Source organism: Ailuropoda melanoleuca, chromosome 6 (assembly GCF_002007445.2).
Source record: "Ailuropoda melanoleuca isolate Jingjing chromosome 6, ASM200744v2, whole genome shotgun sequence".
Taxonomy (NCBI): Eukaryota; Metazoa; Chordata; class Mammalia; order Carnivora; family Ursidae; genus Ailuropoda; species Ailuropoda melanoleuca.
In genome coordinates this window covers 20,412,229-20,431,420 of record NC_048223.1, presented here as the reverse complement: position 1 = coordinate 20,431,420, position 19,192 = coordinate 20,412,229, and the positions used below count along the sequence as shown (strand labels likewise).

General features: G+C 39.1%; 1 protein-coding gene across 9 annotated transcripts in view; it reads left to right on the top strand.

Annotated features, from left to right (window-relative positions):
• Positions 1–8: 8 nt before the first annotated feature.
• SATB1 (SATB homeobox 1) overlaps positions 9–19,192 on the top strand; it is a 99,243-nt gene continuing 80,059 nt past the window's right edge. For 3 of the 9 annotated variants that reach the window (XM_034662051.1, XM_034662041.1, XM_034662047.1), the window contains exon 1: positions 10–278. The gene's annotated coding sequence lies outside the window, so the exon portion shown is untranslated. Of the gene's footprint in view, positions 279–612; positions 781–1,470; positions 1,644–5,853; positions 6,368–19,192 lie in introns of those variants that run through there. The other 6 variants (XM_034662053.1, XM_034662052.1, XM_034662045.1 and 3 more) reach the window with 5 other exon arrangements.

Here is a 19,192-nt window from a genome sequence, read left to right as displayed (position 1 = left end):
CCCTCCCTCCCCCCCCTTCCTTCCCTCGGCCCCGCGCGCTCGCTAGCTCGCTCCTCGCCTCGCTCTCCCCTTTAAACGCCCACTTCGGATGGGGAAAGAAGACAACTTGAAGTCAAGTTGCAATTAACTTCCGCGGCAGCCGCAGCTCCGGCGGCGGCGGCACAAGAGGCAGAAGCCGCCGCCTCGGAAGTCCGACGCCGGCGCTCCCGCCCGGGGAGCTGTTCCTGGTCGCGGGCCCGCACTCGACAGCCACCGCCGCCCCCAACGCCCATGCCTGAGTGAGTTCTGCTCCTTTGCTTCTCTTTTCCCCCCCCTATTCTTGCTCTTTCGTCTCTCTCTCTTTCTCTTTTTTCGGAATCGATCCAAACTTCTCCGTAGCACCCACCCACGGCGCCCCTTCTTGGGGCGGCGCGGCTCCCCTCTCGTGGACGTCCGCTTCAAGGGTCTTCCGAGCCCCTTCTTTCGTGCGCAGCCAAACCCGGGAGGGGTGGGCCGGTTGAGCGTGGGAGAGCACCCGGGATGGGGGACTTGGAGATGCCATTCATTCTCTCCCAGGGTGTGGGCACCCTAACACACCTGCCCGACAGACCCTGGCTGAACAAACTCCTTCAGGTCGTCAGTATGACCCCTCTTGGAAGAGAAAAGGGGAGCCGAAAAGATCGAAGGAAGCAAACGGGAAAAGGGATAGAGAGCCTCTCTGTGCGTCCCGGAGCTGGGCTGGCAGAAAGGTGCCCGGCGGAGTAGGCTGGGGAAGTGGAAACGTTCCCCGCCAGATCGCAAGTAAGCCCAGCATCCTTCCCCGGTCCATCTCCTCCTTCCTCCGCCCCCCGCCCGCGCGGCTGGTTGGGAGCGGCGGCGGAGAGGGGCCTAGGAAGTTAGTGGCAACTTCTCCATCCCGAGAACACTCGGGCACCCGGGCGCTCAAGTTGGAGCCGGGATTTTGAAAGCAGCGGCACTCCGCATTTCGAGCCCTCGCTGGAGGCAGTGAGGTCGGTCCTGAAGGGGCTCCTGGAGTGAATGTGGGTTTGGAGTAGGGCTGGAGGCAGGAAGAGGTGCTGCCCTCTTAGCAGGACCGAGACATCACAGGTGCGGCCTCGGGGTCCGCACCGTGTCTCTCTCCTGCGGTCCCGACCCGAGCGTGGCGGCCTTCTCCGAGCGCTTCACTGCGGAGGCTCCCGGGGCGGCGGAGCGTGGGTTTGGGCAACCACGATACGAGGCACAAAGCGGGCAGGTGGCAGGTACGGGGAGTGACACGCGTGTACCGGGGAAATGCACTGAGCAGTACTCTTGGGATGACCCCATAAGACAGAGAGGGGCTTAGGGCTCCTGCTGGAGGTCTTGGCCCGGACCTCCACTGGGGCGTTGCAAGTCTCACTAATGTCAACCACAGGATCGCCTCTCAAAGTGCCCTGATTGGCAACTTTGACCCCTGCGCCCTTCCTCGGCGAACTTTCCTTCGCTGCTTTCCAGATTTCCAGGCAAATGTTCTAAGACTTGGACTCTACACGGTTGTATAAGAGACAGGGAAAACAGAAAGACGTCCTGTTCTCAGGAGAAAACCATTCTACCGGGACTGGCTGGGGTTCCTTGCTTGCATCCTTGGAGGCCAGGGGACGTGACTTTTCCAAGAAGACAGAGGAGGGGTAAGAAATGAGTGAAAGGCGACTGGTAGGTGTCAGGTTTTGTCCTAAGCAGTCCCTAAAAATCTACAGTGTGTGTGCTACTGGGGGAGTAACGCGTGCCGTTCAAACTTTACTGAAATTAACACCCTATCTAAAGTGGATTTTTCTGAGGTGTCAGGACTGTAAGATTTATTCTATAGTAAAACGTAGCTGCAAAAGCAAACAACAACAGCAAAAACCGTACCTTAAGACTGGAAAAAGCCAAGGTTGAGGTGTTTGCTCTAAAAACCTTTAATCTGCCGTGGGGTACTAATGCTATGATTTAGCAGCAGTCCTTTATTTCTATTGCATATTATTTTAGTAGAACAGTGGTACATTCATATACTGGCTGCTCCAGTCTGCTGGCAAACATTAGCATTCAAGCTTACATTTTTGACAAATGTGCAGACAGGAATAGCATGAATAGGCATCTTAAATATTAACAACCTAAGCATCTGTTGTGAAACAAATTTAATATATTTACTCTGTTTTTCTCACATTGTTAGAAAAGGTTATAATAAGTGCATAATTTTCAACTTTAGTTAGCAGAAGTAACTGGCTGTATCTTTCACTACCTCTCCAAGTGTTTAACACAGTCACCAGACATAAATACTTTAATTAACTTGGTTAGGCACATTATTAAATACACTTTAGACCATGTGTATACTATGTAAAATGTACCAGTAGCAAAATATGTATCCTATTTGTGCACATTTTAAGTGACTCTGCATTTTATAAATATACCAGGCATGTTTATTCTTCATCTCCATTTGACACTTATTACTTCATAGTTTTTCTAATGGAAACAATATTTTAAATGTAGAGTTGTTCAGTCATATGTAATACATAATATGTAAACAGCGGCTGTAAAATACAAAGCATTGTTAAATTTAAGTATGGCTATGTGTAACAAGATTATACAAGAGAAACAAAAATCACTGCTCAATTTTGTGTTCCTTTCTGAATAATGAATACAAATGATGGATGAAAAAAGGATAGGGATTTCCCTCCTAAAGTAATCTGTGCCTTAAAATGTGTGTGTGGTTGGGGGTGGGGAGAGCAAGGGGGAGAAGGGGGAAAAAAGAGATAGAGAAAGAAGACATAAAGAACTTCCAAAAGTCTGAATAGTTATTTCCAGAATCAATGCATTCCTCATTTTCCCACAAGCTGAAATATGTAATAAATAATAGTTCTTTGTATGTAAAAGTATTCACAAGGAATGCCTTTTGTTTAGTTGTTGTAATAAATTAATATATTCTTTGGTTGATAATCTACAAAAGTAGTTCTTTTGTCTCCCAGCATCTTAAACAAGAACAACAACAAAATGAGTATTTGTTTATTTCTGCAGAGAAGTCTGTTTCCCCCTCTATGAACCTGTGACTGAATAAGCTATGGTGTGCTGAATGATGGTTAAGGAAGACTACGTTAAATTAGCAAAGACTGAAATATTTGAAGGAGATTTTCAATTATTTTTTCTTGTGACAGGTTGTGGATTGTAAATTAGGCCTAAAAGGTCAGGTGACAGGCACCTGTTCCTCATTATTGTAAAAATCTTTTGGTTACAAACATTATTAAGCTAAACATAACATGGATATACAGCAGGGACTCTATAAAGCACTCTAGTGGTTTTTCATCTGCTCTGTAAATTTCCAAGAGAGCCATACATTGATATGCCCTTTACACAAACAAATCATTTCTTCCAAGACGTGTTGTCTTGGATGACTCTTATATTACTACTTGGGGTTGATGAAGTATATAAAACAAATGCATATGACTGAATCAATCTTCAGACCATGTCTAGACATGTTGTTATCGAATGCAAAAATATTATTTTTTAAGCCCCACTTTTTCCTTTACAGTCCACTGTTTAATTATCAGAATTTGTCCATATTTTAAATAGAAATCTCTCCAGGTTTCCTTCTGTCCTTTTTAGATAAGTTCCCATTTTAAATAATGCCATGAAAGATTTTGCTAAATGCTGGTGTATAAGGAAAAAATTAGTTGCAGTATATACCGTCATAGCTTTGTGGTATATAGAAAATAGGAAGAAACCCACGTTTTACATGAATGCTGTTAGGAAGGGAATCATCATTTGATCTTCAAACTTGCCACTTCTCTCAGGAGAGTTCAGTAATATTTCAATTAGAATTAGAGAGTGTGATTGATTTTTATGAATGGTTTACTTTTAGATATTTCAGACAGCTGAAAAAGCATACATATTGAATGCACAAGGTTGTGAAATATTAAAGGTGCCAGTTGCTTTTAATAGGCAAAGGAGGAAGATTTTTGAGTAAATTCAGTAACTCAGATTGTTAAATTCTGTTTTTAAATATGTACTTTGTTTTAGTGTTGTATAGTTTATGCTTATTATATTTAGCCTTAATTTTTAGCATTTGTGATCAGATTACAGAATAGTCCTTACTCTTGCTTTTCAAATTGATTTGGTTTTCAAACTCCAAAACTCTGGGATGATTTTAACAAATTGGTTTACATTTTGACAGAACAGAGTTAAGTTAATTAATAGATCAGGCACGAAAAATCATCCACGGTAGGGTGTATTTTCTGGTAAAATGAAAGTTACGTTTCAGCATGATGAGCATCAGGCTTCAGTAATCTGTTCCTCGTGTGGAATGAACACTTCCTACTTCGAGCTAGCAGGCACCTACTGTTTATTTACGCTGCATTAAACTGACAGCTCAGCAATCAGAGGAAAAATATTACTTACCTTCCTGAAGTAAATACCAGTTTATAGGTTAGTGCACGTATTTATATTCCTGTCATCACTAAATAACGGCTCTGTCTCCGTTTTAATACCTACCTGTACTATAATCCAGGGCTTCAGACTCTTCCTGGCTGGGGGTAGGGGTCGAGAGGAGTTTTTCTTACCATTTACCAGTGGCAAAACTTTAAAGAAGAGTAATATCATCTTCTTATTTCTGTCGTGCGAGAACCAGTCGAGAGAAACGCTATGCACTTTTCCTTTACATACCTCAACTGTAACATCAAAACCCCCCGAGTCTGCATGCCACTTAAAAAATAGTCATCTTAGAGCAACCTCGGACAAATATGTGCAAACATATTGAAGTGAGTGTTTGCTATAATTAACTTTCTGTGAAGTTCCAGACAGGTTTCTTAAATTATCTTATTACTTAGGCAATAACTTTGATAAAGGGTGGTACCCCCAATCTTAAATGGAATGCTTCAGTTGTTAATGGAGATCTGCTAATGTGATTACAAGGTGGGGCACATTGATCGATGGATTGATTGACTGATACTGTTAGCTTTCCTCTGAAAATATTCTCGCCCCCTTTGTTTGTCTCCTTGTTCATCTGCCAACCTTAAGATAAGAGAGATTTCAACTTTCTTCCAAGAATAATACTAAATGCATTTGTTGTTTTCTTTTTAAATGAAAAGTCCCTTCTTTTCCAAGACCCCTGGAAACATCAAAATACTGTGAAAGTGGAATTCTAAAACTTAGGATTAACTTGAGAAAACGCTTATTTTCACTTACATTCTATAAGTAGCTCTTATACCATCATCTACACACAGTTGTCAATCACTGATCACATATTCCGTTGACATCAGAGCAGAATGTGGTCTTAATACAGCATATAAATCAAATCTGTTACACAAAGTTTCTCTTCTTCACTATACCAAAGAAAAAGTGTCTACTATGGTAATTTATATATCGTTCCTAAGTGCTATTCTCAATGGTAAGTCTATTTAAACTTGATGTCTTCGTAGAGTGTGATCAACACATTAACACACATTATTTAGTACTTTTGAACTTATGCCAACAGTACCTTTTGCTGTTTATTTTTTTAAAGTCTTTTTTAAGATCAGATATTTCATTTCAGAGTAAATAGATACAGATTGTGTGTATATATATTCAGGGTGAGATTTAGTAGCAGAGCATTTCTCCAGCATATTGGCCTATTTTTATTCTTTCAAGTTATTCTGTGTCACTTCCACAGTTGTTGCTGTCTGAAGGTTCATAATAGAAATTCTATATCACCTCTTTCAATGGACTTTCAAGGATGTAATTCGGTTTATGCGATGATCTAGTTTAGTTATAAGAGATGAAAATTAGTTAACTGGTACCCCAGCATTTATGTCCCTAGATTCTGCTGAAATTTATTCAGTCCAGTTATTTGACATTTGGTAGTGAAGTATCTTGTAATCAAAAATTAAGAGTTGGTTCAGTTTCCAGTGGAGGAAAGATCTTGCTGGATAAAACATTTAACTGTGCAATATTTTATTACACTCATCACTCACTTTAGAGCCCGCTTGTTGCACAAATTTTTTAGTACCTCGGGGTGCAGGTCCCCCAAACGAAGCCGAAATGCTTGCTAGAAGAAGCAGCTGTCAGGCTGCACCTGGTTGTGCCTTCACTAGAATGTCTGTGGACCTGCGCTGGCCCCCCTCCTCAGTACCCCTTCCCCCCAGGTGTGCAGGAAGTGGAGGGCGTTGTACCGGGTGAAGTGGGTGGACTCTACCCAGAGCTATGACCTGATTTGTGACGCACCCTCAGAGCTGCAGTAATGGTCCAGCTGCTTCACAGGCAACTGGTAACACCTCATTTGGGGATGCTTCTGCCTTGCTAGCAGTGCCAGCGAGAACTTCGTCATTGTCACCTCATCAAAGACTACTCTTGGAGAGCTCTCCTATAGGGCTAGATTTGGAGAGCAGCCTCTGATATTTGGAGGGTAAGTGCCAAAAAAGTTCCTACCAGTTTCATAGGGAGAATTAGGGCTATAGCCACAGGGAGGAGAGACAGGCATTTAGTGTTTCGGGGGACATCTCTGTGTTGGGATGTGGCTTTTTCTCAGCTAGAGATGATCTGGGACCAGATACCAACAAAAATTCTTCAGTGGGCATTCTTCTTTGGGTGGTGAAAGATGGTGGGCAGCTCCCAGGAGAAATTATTAGACCTTCTTTCCTTGAGATATTTAAAGAAAAGGTGGTTAATCTGTGTGAGAGGGAATTCTTGAGATGCTGTTTTCCAGGAAGCCAGGCATATAGTAGAGTTGATTGCTGGAGGTTCCTTTCTGGTCTTACTCAATGGTTTCAGATATGCCGTTAAGAGCATGTAAATGACAATTTGGCCTTTTAATGTTTATAATGTTAAGGACTTTAAGGTAAAAGAGGTTTTATGTTATAAATATTTTATTGTGATAATTACTATAAATAAAATAGAATCTAGTGTATGCAGATATGTTTTGAAATGGAGATAGTCTTGAATATAGCGTATCCATAATTAGCTGTTTGATGTTGAATGCAATTGAGTTTTCCTGTTCCAGTGAACCAGACAATGGAAATCATTGGGGATTAACAGCAGGGCTATGCAATTCTTGATATAGCAAACCTTTCCCCATTCACTGATAAAATGTTTTTATCAGTGAATGAAGAGCTAAATTAAACTGCTTAGAGTTTTAAATTTTAAAAGAATGTATAGAATTGATAAAATAATCCAGGTGTTTTTCCATTGTATTTTCACCAGCTGAAATGATATCTGGATGTCCTGTTTAATGCTAGACAGATTTCTCCAGACTGCGGAAAGAGAAAGGACAATATTTTAATAACTATTCTTTTAAAAAAATCCTTAGAGGTGGGCTCTCTTTTGGGTGGTTTAAGAGGACTCAAAAACAATTTAGAACATTATCTTAAAAGTTAAAAAAAAAAATGACAGCTTTACTTTGTATGGAGTCATTGTATTTTAATAATACTGTATGCTTATTAGTGTTATTAGAGCAGTAGACAGTTAATTACAGCCTTTTCTGAGACATGTTAACTGTATATTAACAGTCATGTTAAAAAAGAATGATGTATACTCTTACATACAAGCTGCTGCTTGCTAGACTCTTTTAAAAATATTCTTTTAGAATGTATAAAGTCAGATCTTTTGGTCCAGAATCATCAAAATGTTTTCTACTACAACTTAATTTTAAAACTTTTCACGGGATATACAATTTTCTTCTTGTTTTTTTTTTTTTCTTTTTTCTATTCTCCTTTCTTTGTAATTGTTATTGACTTGGTCATTTTCGCCAGTGGCATTAGAAATTGTTGTCCCTCAGCAGTTTTAGCTTTCCCACGTTGTATTTTGAGACGCCTACATTTTCTGATGTTCTGATGACTTTGGCCAACAGCCGCCATGAAAAGCTTATTGAGTTGATTTAGCACTTCTTCCTACTTCTTTTTGTAGAATGATTTTAGGCACTGCTTTTTTAGCCAAGGTACGTTTTCTTACGATTCCCTATAACCTGATATTTAAGATACATTTGAGCCCTTGATCACAGAGGTAGTTGTAAGTCTATTTCCTTTTCCAAAGTTCAGCCCTTGGCTTTGCTTTGGCTACTGGCATGGCAGAACAAAGGTGACTGGAGCTAGAGCTTAAAGCTGGACTTAGCCTTTCTTAGACAATGCTACTAAATTGGTTAACTATTTGAATTCCCCTGGTTAATCTGGATACGTAGACCTTGTAACTTTATACTATATAGCACTTTAAAGTCCACTAATATTTCCACTTCATAAATTTTTAGGTGCTGCTGTTATTTATTTCTACAAGGTAGTAAAAGACTACAAAAAAGAAATTCAGTGTAAGATGCATGTCTGTTGTGTTCTATAAAATAGGAGAGACTCCACAGTTAGCATCTTTTGCCTTGCATAGTGAGCACTCATTAAAGATTTGCTAAACTAATAATAAAATAGTGAACTTAGCTTGTGCTGAGAGTCACTTAATGGGAAAAGAGACTTTTTTTTTCTCTAATTTTCTCTTTTTGCTGGGGTTATCTGGACACTTAATCTACACATGTCCCAGTTTTCTGGATAATTGAATGTTTTTCTTCTTTAACTATGTGCTCTATCATTTCTTGACAATAGCACCAGGGTCTGTTTCATCCTCATTGTCTCTGACCTTCAGGACTAGGTGAAGAATCTCAGTTGAGGTTCATGGTCCTTTGGTGTTTGGTGTAGTAACAGGCTGCACTGGAGTCAACAGAGAGCGCTCCCCTAAGGTCCTTGCAGTGAGGTCATGCATGCAGTGGTCCTCCTGATATCATAGGACCAAAACCACTACAGACTAGTGGCCCATGGCTGATTGACCTCTACCTGTTCTTCACTAAAATGATGATTCCCCCCCCCCCAGATCCCACGGAATAAATATCTGTCATGATTATTGCTGAAAAAGGAATTTTTCATTTAGCTATATACATTGTTTTAAAAATATTTTAAAAGTTAGGGTATTTATATTAACAAAGATTTCACTCCATTCCTTACAATTGATGCTAGAGTTGCAATAAGAATGCATCTAAAACATTCCGAAAAGTTCAAAGAAAGTTATTTAAAAAACACTCTTGTTTTTTAAATTTATTTTCTTTTTAAGACCTGTATGGAGCTATTTGCAAGACAGTCCTATTTAGTTCCACAAAGGAAGTGTTCCTCAAGGGGTACACTGCTGTGTGACCTATTACATTACCATGCACATTCTGTCTCTTTAAAAACAGTCTCCTCTATTTGCCCTATTAATTGTTGATATGTTGCCATCCACGAGACAAAAATTAGAGCTGTAATTAAATAATCATGTGATGCTCCTTAGTGCCAGTGAGAGCAAACTCATTTTTCCAGGCCCTGATGGTCACTGATTATTGTATTACTACTGGCTTGCTTTATTTTTTTTTAATGATTCTCTATCTGTGGATTACCTAACTACTGTCCTTCTTTTCAAAATTAAAGAAAGTAGGGAACATTTAGCCAGTTAATTGGCTAGAGGTCCTCAGAGATGTAAGGTAGACATACCTTTTTTGCTTTTGGTCACCTGGTAGGTTCTTTGGGGAGGCTACATCAGTGGTGTGGTTGCCTGCCATTTAATTTACACTGGTGTTTTGGCTGGGATGGAGGCATATGGGGGATGCCAGGAGAATTACAAAAGGAGCCGGGTATTAAAATTCAGAAATGATTAAAATTGAAATAAAAGGATGCTGCTTCTTTGCCAGTACTCTGGCAGTCATAATGACACGTAGAGATTAGTTTCCACCTTCATCTTTTCCTTCTTTCTCATTTCCTCTTGTTTATTGTTGACACATTTTCCTTATGTCTGTCTGCTATCTCTGTATCCTTTTGCACCATTATGCATTCCTACTTCTCCCTCTTTCCTTAAGCATGGAGAAGCCTACTTAACCTTATTATAACAATAACAGAATAGGCTATTAATATTTAATATGCACATGATTAAAATTTCTCTCCGTTAAACATAGGTCAGCTGTATTATTATTAACCGGCATGTAATTTTTCATTTAAAATATTCTTATTCTGCCCTTGCTGTCTCTAAAATGTAGTCTACTTTAGTAGTGATTGAATGCTTCATGTTTAGAAAACTGTGGTCGGCTAGTGAGAAAAGAACTTACCAGTCAGGGATAATCAATTATGCATGAATTCAAATGTAACAGATGGAATCTGGTGAGTTAAAGTTTCTCTTTGCCTTAGTGGTTTTTTTTTTTTTTCCTTATTTGTTTGTTTGACACCTGTCTCTTATATAGAGATAAACATCTAATGTAGCGTGTGAGAAATTTCCTTGTATCTTATGTTCTCTTTAAAGTGAACTTGATTTTTTTTAATTACATTTGAGGGCAGAGAATTTTTTATGTGGTCTTAAAGATGATCAGATTCTTTTCCATCACTCTGTAGATAAAGAACCTGCTTCTGCTTGACTTATGAAAGGTCACTCAGCAGGCTCACAAAAAGGAGCAAGCAAGACCCAAATCTCGGTTCCTTGCCTTTTCTCCACTACTCTTCCCACTGTCATTTTTCTTCTTTTGTGGGAGTTGCTTAATAATAGAGGTGTTACACTAACTCCGGGTTTTTGAGAATTTCTGATGGAAACTGTGGTAGACTAGTGTTAAATTGTGTAGTATTCTCTTCTATGGTGAACAAACGTTATCTGTGAACATGTTTAATGTTATGCTACATGTATATTAGATATATACATTTATTCATACTTGGATGTTGGCCAAACAAGTGGATTTCCCAAGCCCATTGAGAATGCCCCAAGATTTGGTTTATATCCTAAACTGCGGCATACGCCAGCCACGAAGATGCCTTTGCTTGCGGTATTGTCAATTCTTAGTGACAAAACCCCTATGTGCAAAGTGACCTGAAAAGTTATTTTAGGGAGCCTTGTTACTTCTATGGAGAGATAAGTTTAATTTTCATTAAGTATAATGTGAATCTGTGGTGATTTTTTCAGTTGGAGAAATAATAGAATAGTGGGTATTGTCCATCTTTAAAGCAATTCAGTCTCAAAACAGTTACAAGCTGGTCCCCATCAAAATTTTTCATAAATATGCTGTTTGTTTCTCTCCTAAGTGTATTTATATATATAAAAAAACAATACAAATGAAAATAGTCTTTACAGAATAAATAAAAATAAATGATTACAAAATAGCCTCAAGGCTCACTAGTTCTGTTTTTAAAGTTATACTGTAGCATTATTTATCAACTTTTTGCTTCATATCAGCTGGAAATTTGCATGTATATTTATAGCCCATGTTAGTTATCTAATGAATTAAATCCCACAATAAACACATGAGTTAAGAAAGAGGCAACTACAAAATAGGTAACTGAATATGCTCTAGCAACAGCTGGACTGTGCAGCTATTTTTTAGTACTTTATTTATGATTTTATACATAATAAATATGTAATTTTAATTTGGCTTCACTGTTCATATTCCTTACTCATGCATCCATCAGGAAAATACATATGGGTAGGTATGAATTCAGTGAGATGTAATTTATACATGAATTTCTAATACATTGAAAATTCCATCATTAAAAGTCCCTAATATAAAATCAGTGAGAATAGATGATAGAAAACAGAATATAGGACAATATTTTATGGAAAAAGATGGTATTAGATATTATGGCATGTAGAGGTAAATAATCCTGATTACTATCACTAAAAAGTGATTAAATTTGAAAGCCATTTGGGCTCTTTATAACCAAAAAGTTCTATTTGTTTATTTAAAAAAATATATAGAATCTGAAATCTTTATACAGAGACAATTTAGAAATTATTACACTGACTCCATTTATACCGCTGCTGCACACCCGTGATTGTACTGCCTGTAAGTGTTCGACACTCTTAAGTGCTGTTTAATTGGGAGGGTCTCCTATTTCATGAGTATAGTTAATTTTTACTCATTTGAAAACATCCAAAAAGAGATTTTGGACTTAACAGTACTCTTGTTTGTTTGTTTTTGTCTATGTTTCTTTCTCTGCTTTTGCTAACATGCCATAGAATAGAATAAAATCTGAAAAGAGAACCATTTTCTTGCATCAGAGGACCATCAAATTACCTACTTTGGGTGGGATCTTGGTCTCTGATTACCAATCCATGTTAATTATCTTTGGGTCAGGTATTCATCATATGAATTAATTATCTAACATAGACTGGACTGTGGCTGTTGGCGGATAAGGACAAAGCAATGGAAGGTTGGCGGTGAGGAGAGGTTTGTTCGGTACGTTGTAGCTCATTGTTTTTCTGCTTGGCATGATACTTTCATGTTAATATGTATCTGCCAATTTTAGGAATATATGAAAGATTGTTTTCCTTTAGTTTTTTTCTTTTGTTTTGTTTCTCGTTATTTTATTGGAGTAAAAGATACATAACATAAAATGTTCCATTTGACAATTTTTGAGTATACGATTCAGTGGCATTAATTACATCCACACTGTTGTGCAGCCATCATCACAATCTGCTTCCAGATCTTATCCATCATCCCAAATAGAGCGTACTTTAGTTTTTCTATTCAACTTCTCCTTTACTGCAACACATTTCAAGCACGATAGTGGCATTTCATCATTGTCCAGGTGTGATGTAGTTGTTGCTGGTGGTGGCTTGCTTTCCTAATGGACAACCGTGTCCAGTGCCTTGTGGCCAGGGGGATGGCAGTACAATATCAGGTGTTGCCTTTGGCTGATACTCCCCAGAAATGATCTGGACAAATGTTTAGGTCTCTTGTAACTTCAAACTGTTCCTCCCTCCAATTAAGCCAAGAAAGATTAGCAGTAACATTCACATCACTAAGAAGATTTGGTTGATACATCTTGGCTAAAGGTTGATTGGGAACAGTTGCTGTTTGACTTCATTGGAATTAAAATCCCCTGAGGTTCCCGAGAGTGTGGCACAGCTGTGGGGGCTGTGACGCCCTGCCATTGGCTCCTTGGCATGGACAATGTGGATACTTCAGTTCTGCTTAAGTGCAGAACTTAGCCTGGAAATAAGTTGAACAGTTTTCAGTTGTTTAAGGGGAAACCTACTCAAGGTTGATGTTTTCTGGGAGAAAAATTTGTGCTCATCTATGTTGAAAAAAAGACTTAGAGGAAACCAGGATGGTTCTGGCTCCAGTAAATAATAGACCGGTTTTAGAGGTTTACTTCCCATGTGTAATTTTGTGGTTAGTCACTTATGTCTGTAATGATAAATCATATACCTGCACAGGATTTCTGGCACCTCAGTAAATCTCAAGCAAGTGCCCAAATGCTAATTTATCGTGGTTCCTCACACAGCATCCCTGTTTCACCAAATCAATGCTCTAATAGCTTGCTCCCACCTTTTTGTTTGTTTGTTTGTTTGTTTGAAACAAGTAGCTTGCCTGCACATACATTCCTTAAATTGGGGGCAGGTGCTGGTTCCTAGAACAGCCTTAACTTTTCCAAGTGACTCCAGGATTGGGTTAAAAAGCTCACTTGGAAGATGTCCTAGCAGGTATATTTGACTTCCTATCTCCAAAACGTGACCTTATCCAGTAGATGCCACACCTGGCTGTACATGGGAATCACCTTGGGGAGCTCTAAACAACTAAATGCCTGGCTCCCACTCTCGGCCATTCTGATTTTTTTTTTTTTGCAGTGAGGTGCAGCCTGGGCATCTGGATTGTTGAAGGAGCTCCTCAGGTTATGTCAATGTGCAGCAAATTTGGGAAGCCTTTGAGCTAACTTCTGATCCTGGCACCTGGCTTCACCTTCTAAGATGGTTGAGAATCTTTCTAAGACTCTTACGAGCACTCTCTCATAGGAACGGTTCTTGGATTCCTTTTCCCGTGATGACGCTGGGAGAGACTCCAGGAACGCAGACCTCAGTATACCCTCAGAATGCTTGCAGACTTGCTGTTCGGAGCAGGAGACAGGTAGATGCAGAATGGCCCACTGAAGGACAGGTAGTATGATGGATCGTCCAAGGGAATAACAAAAAGCTGGAGAAGGATGCAGACAGAAGAGGTGCAGTCAAGCTGCATATTAAAGGATATGGCAGAAGGGAGGTCCCCAGGTGAGAAGGGGGAGGAAGGTCACTCCAGAAGCAATGGGGGAAAAGCGTGGCAACCTGAAACTGTTAAGTACTTTGGTAGTGACATCAACACTGGAGGATCAACGGCAATGACAGCAATCCTTTCCATCCCTACTCTTCTTTTCTAAATAGAGATGCCAATTTTGATGGAATTACTGCCATCGTGCCTTGTCAAGGTTATGACCCATATGGACATCTGTGGAAGGAAAGGGAGCTTTTCAAAAATATTGCTCAATAAATTTTTGCTAAAAAAGGTAATATTTCTGGGTAAAATACCCAGATACCCTGTCAGGTTCTAGAAGGCATCTATAATGGCTGTTCATTTCCCTTATCCGTCACTCCCCAGACTAACTTAAGCTTTGGCTTTTCTTTGCTCAGTTTTAATAATGACCCTTGTTTATTAAAGCCGTCTCACAAACTACCAGTGGGGATTTACATCCACCCCAGAGTAATCAGGAAATAACTTTTGATCACTATCAGTCTGGCTATAACTGAAACCTCACTTATTAGGGAAAAAACAAAAATAAAAAACCTTAAACCCCATATTTAGAGTCCATTATCATTTCTCTTTTATCTCCCCTGAAACATATTCAAGCCTTTTGCAATTGGTTTCTGCAGTACACCATTGTTTATTTGGTATCTGGAACACCCCCTACCCCCCAGTTTAAGTAGGTACCTAGGTACCTACTTTAAAGCTTCCAAAAGTGCCATTTCTAATGGCAACTATGCTTATTTAATTCGGGAGTGGGTATGAGGGTGGGAAATGACTCTGTGGTTTTTAACTTCACCTATGAGCTATTTAAATGTTCACGGAAAGCAGCATTTGGGGTAAATGCATATTATTCCAAATATACTATAGGACCCTTTCAAATACAGACATGTCTAGAAAGTTGTCTTAAATTCGTGTGCAGCCGCACACAAGCCCCATTCCATGAAACTTGACAGATCTACGGGCTGATTCTAAAATGGAAAATGATTTCGATTTGGACATCATTCGAATGTCTGAAAGCCATTCAGCACCTCTAAGACTCTTCCTGGCTAGGTCCTGAATCTGGTTGGTTGTCTTTTGTAGAAGTCCTCTAGAGAAGTGCTGTCCAGTAGAACTTCCTTCCCGCAGTAGTGGAGGTGTTCTGTGATCCACGTTGTCCAACACAGTGGCCACTAGCCACATGAGGCTATTGAACATATGAATCATGACTGAGGCACTCAATTGTAAATTGCATTTCATTTCAGTGAATTCAGATTTAAATGTTATAGCCACCTTTCCTCACGGGTTACCGCCTCCTTACTCCTGTGAACTCTAAAAGGAATTATCATTGCATTTAGCAGTGGAGGTTGGTTGCAAGTGACACCGTGAGCTTTTTGCTCTCATTTATTTATTCGTAATGTAAATATTGCAAGGACGGCGTACGAATTCCTGGTAATATGGCAGTGAGCAAGACAGTCTCTGCTCTCATAGGGCTTACAGTCTAGTATGCGAAACATTTATTAAGCTAATAATTATCCAAATCGTTAATTGACTGTTATAAAGGAGCAATGCAAGAGGCTATGAGAAATGGGGGCCATACCTTCTTGTGAGTTTAGTCAGAAAGCTTAATCAGAGTTCCATTTATTCAGGAAGAGCAAGAAGAGCACCTTCCCTTCCTCAAGCTCAAGGCTGGACCCAGGGCTCTCAGAGTGGGGCAGCCAACATGTGCCATGCCATGGCCTCCAAAGACATGGGGTCTGCTTGACTGAGCTTCATGCATCCGCATATACTGCAAACTTCTGAACTTGATCAAGTAGATTCTCTCCTAAATTGTGCAGTTGTGATGATGTCAGTCACAGATAAGATGTGAGAAGAAGGGTGCAAATGTTTACAGGATATTGCATTTCCTCTCCAATATATGTTTTGACAAAGTTGTTTGAGTTCCAGCCCCAGCTTTTTCCTCTCTGTTCTTACAAATTTGTATTTGGTCCATTCAAGAAACGATGTGGAAATCAGTCCTGACATTCCAGACAGACAAAATGAGACACATGACAGCAAAACATATGGCTCAAATAGACATCCTTATATGGCCAACACAGACCATATTCCCAGAAATTCATATATGGAAAACACCACCTGCAGCTAAAGCCAAAAAACAAAGAGTTGACACGATAAAAAGAGCAATATGCTACGTAAATGGTGCTGCTCTAAGAGTGTAGGGAGATAGCCAACTGTATTTGAATTTAAAAAGATGAAAAAAACAAAACAAAACAAAACATGTCCTTAGAAAGTGCTATCGTGGTGAGCATTGCTTTGCTAACACAGTCACTGGCGGAGTTGCCATATCTTAAAAGCGTTCAAATTCTAAATGCTTTCTCTGTTTATTACAAATGTATGTGCTATTCAGAACTCTGAATGTGTTTTAATGCTTTCGGATATCTGCCTGCATATTTATCTTAATATGATGCCATCTGAAATATGCAGTAGTCCTTTCATTATTAAGTTTTTTTTAAAATCTTGTATATCTTTTACAATATTTTATCTTTGCTACCTTTGTGTAGCCAGTTTGAATACCTTCTCATGTGATAAAAAAATTGATGCACTCTGTTTTAACTGTACATCCACATGTTAAATAGTTCATGTATTTGACTTGCAATATTTCATGTTCCTGAGCTTTTCTATTTTGATAGCTAGATTTATAAAGTTTATTTTAACTTTTTTCTATACCTGCTTGCATCTTTATTGCCAAATATAAGATGCCTGCATAGAATAAATTGATGTTTTCCCCCCTCCAGCATAATAGTTTATCCTTCCATATGCCTAGGAAGGTGGTATTTTCCTAATTATCTTTTTTTCTTCTTTATTTTAACCTGGGTTTCCACTGGCCAATGCTCAGTGGTTACAAGTATGCTAAAGAGGGAGATACTATATAGTAAATAAGTTCATCAGTGTACTGTACCACTTGGAGGACATAAACCTCCTTGTGTCATTTCTTATATAGTTCTGAAATAAAGAATGTACTTGAAGGAAAATTAGTATATATATGTGATTAATTATGTACATAATTGTACTACATTGGTATTCTTTATAATAAAATCATTATTAGATGTCTCTATCCTCATTTATTTTATCATTTTCCAAGGCCACATCCATCCGTATTACACACTTAGGTCACGTTTAAGAATTAGCTTGTAATTCCTGGGTAAAAGGTGCTCTTCAAATTTTAAAATTACTATTTTAATTCCCATTAGTTACATCAGTATTGGCCAAGTCATTAGGACAGTAAGGCAATCAGGATATTTTTGTCTTATATTGTTTGTGTAAATGATAGGATAAACATATTTATGGTATTTTATTCCATTGTGTCTTAATATTGATATTTTCAGTAGCCCTTTTTAGTCTTTGCTCAAGTTCTGTATTATCCAACAACTTTCATTCCCTTTTTTCTTTTCTTTTTAAAAATATTTCACTTGAGCTGAGGTTGCATGGATAAATTTTGTTTTGTAGTCCACTATAGTTTTGTCTATTTTCTAAAAATTTGGCTACTATTTGCAAATTTGCACAGCGTGATACTAGAATGCGCTGTTCCTATTGAAAACCAAGCAGGTTTCAGGGAAACATGTCAGGCATCACCAGTTTGAAGCAACCCTTAAAATATACATCTTGGAAATTCCTAATTTAACCTGTCATTGCAAAAATCATTGTCATAGAGATTATTGATGATAACTGGCTATCTGTGTTTTTTCTTTTAAATATAAAATATCTTTCTAAAATAAATTTAAGTACTTCCAGCCACAATACCAATTTGGACACCCGTGCTACATTTTTGCCATGTTTGTATTTTTCCTTATTATTGTGTTTCTTATACTTCAGTTAAAAAATCCTCTTCCATTATTTCCTCACGTTTCAGCTTTTAAAAATGTGGTATCTATCATTTGGGGTTTTTGGTAAAGATTGCCTTATATTTTCTTGTTTTTGATGTTGTGTTTTGTGTTTTATTATCACATGTTCTTCCTTTTGCTCAAGGCTTGGATTTATTTGTGCCAAGATTCACGGTTGCCTTCCTCGATTTTGACTAACCTTTCCGGTTTGTGGGTGAAACTTGGGTGCCATTAGAGTGATATATTTTCATTGTGTTTCTTCTACACTTGTTCTCCCCAGGAGGCCATTATTTCCTATACTTTATCTCCTGCTTTACCTTCTGCTTTTCTTAGATTTCTAATGTAAACAGTGTCTCTAAGAGTGTATTGGTAGCTTTAAAGAGCTTAATTTGCATATTTCCCTCTTATCTCAGTACTTGTTCTAACTTGTTGCTTTTTTATGTGTAACAAAATGTTTATCTGACTGATTTTTCTCTTTTCCCTACTAGTGTATTCTGAAAAATAATTCTTACAACATTTTTGTTTTTGTTTAATGATTAACTGCCTTCAAGGTTCTAAGATGTTAGTATTGAAACCCAAGCGATAAACGGTGCGTCTCTGTTTTGAATGAGATTGTAATATTCTTCACTTTTATAAGAATTGTATTTAATAGATTATCTAAATGAGAGGATCATACTTCTGTGCTAATGACCATTAATCTAACTGGGTAATTTACCCTAGATTACAGAAGTATTTATTGCTGCGACAGATTTACCAACCCAAACTTTTCTTTCACCCGGCATAAATTAATTTAGGAATGGTGACGTCTTCTTTGTGATAAGTCACATCTTTTTCAAGTGACCCAAATTTTGTTTGACTTGGCCACTGTGGGCCACGTATTTCCAACTCTAACGTGTTCTGTGGCTCAGAAGTGAGGGAGTTTTGAAGCTACCCCGACTAGATACAGAAAGCTCTTACTCGTCTTTTTTTAACGTCGGCTCTTAATAGTTTGGGATTCAACCTCCTTTGAGGATAAATATTCTCTAGAGCTTTTCAGGGCTCCCGGCCTTTATTCCTGCGCATCGTTTCGGTACCCTCCGCGCTTCTCCGGAGAGATCTACCTCCCGATTGTCCCCTTCAGCCACTTCCTGAAGTCCCCCGACCTCAGTACTCTGTGCCGGTCACCTGCACGCCCGGGCCCCTCTCCCGCGGGGCCAGTGCGCCCTCCCTGCCTGGCCTGTCCCTCCGGTGCCCGCCCGCGACGCTCCCGTCGTACTCCTTTCTGTGGCTTTTGCGCGCGTGGGTGGTTGGTTAGTTTTCCCCCCTCGCCCTCGCCCCCTCCTCCCCGGCACTTTCTCCCCCC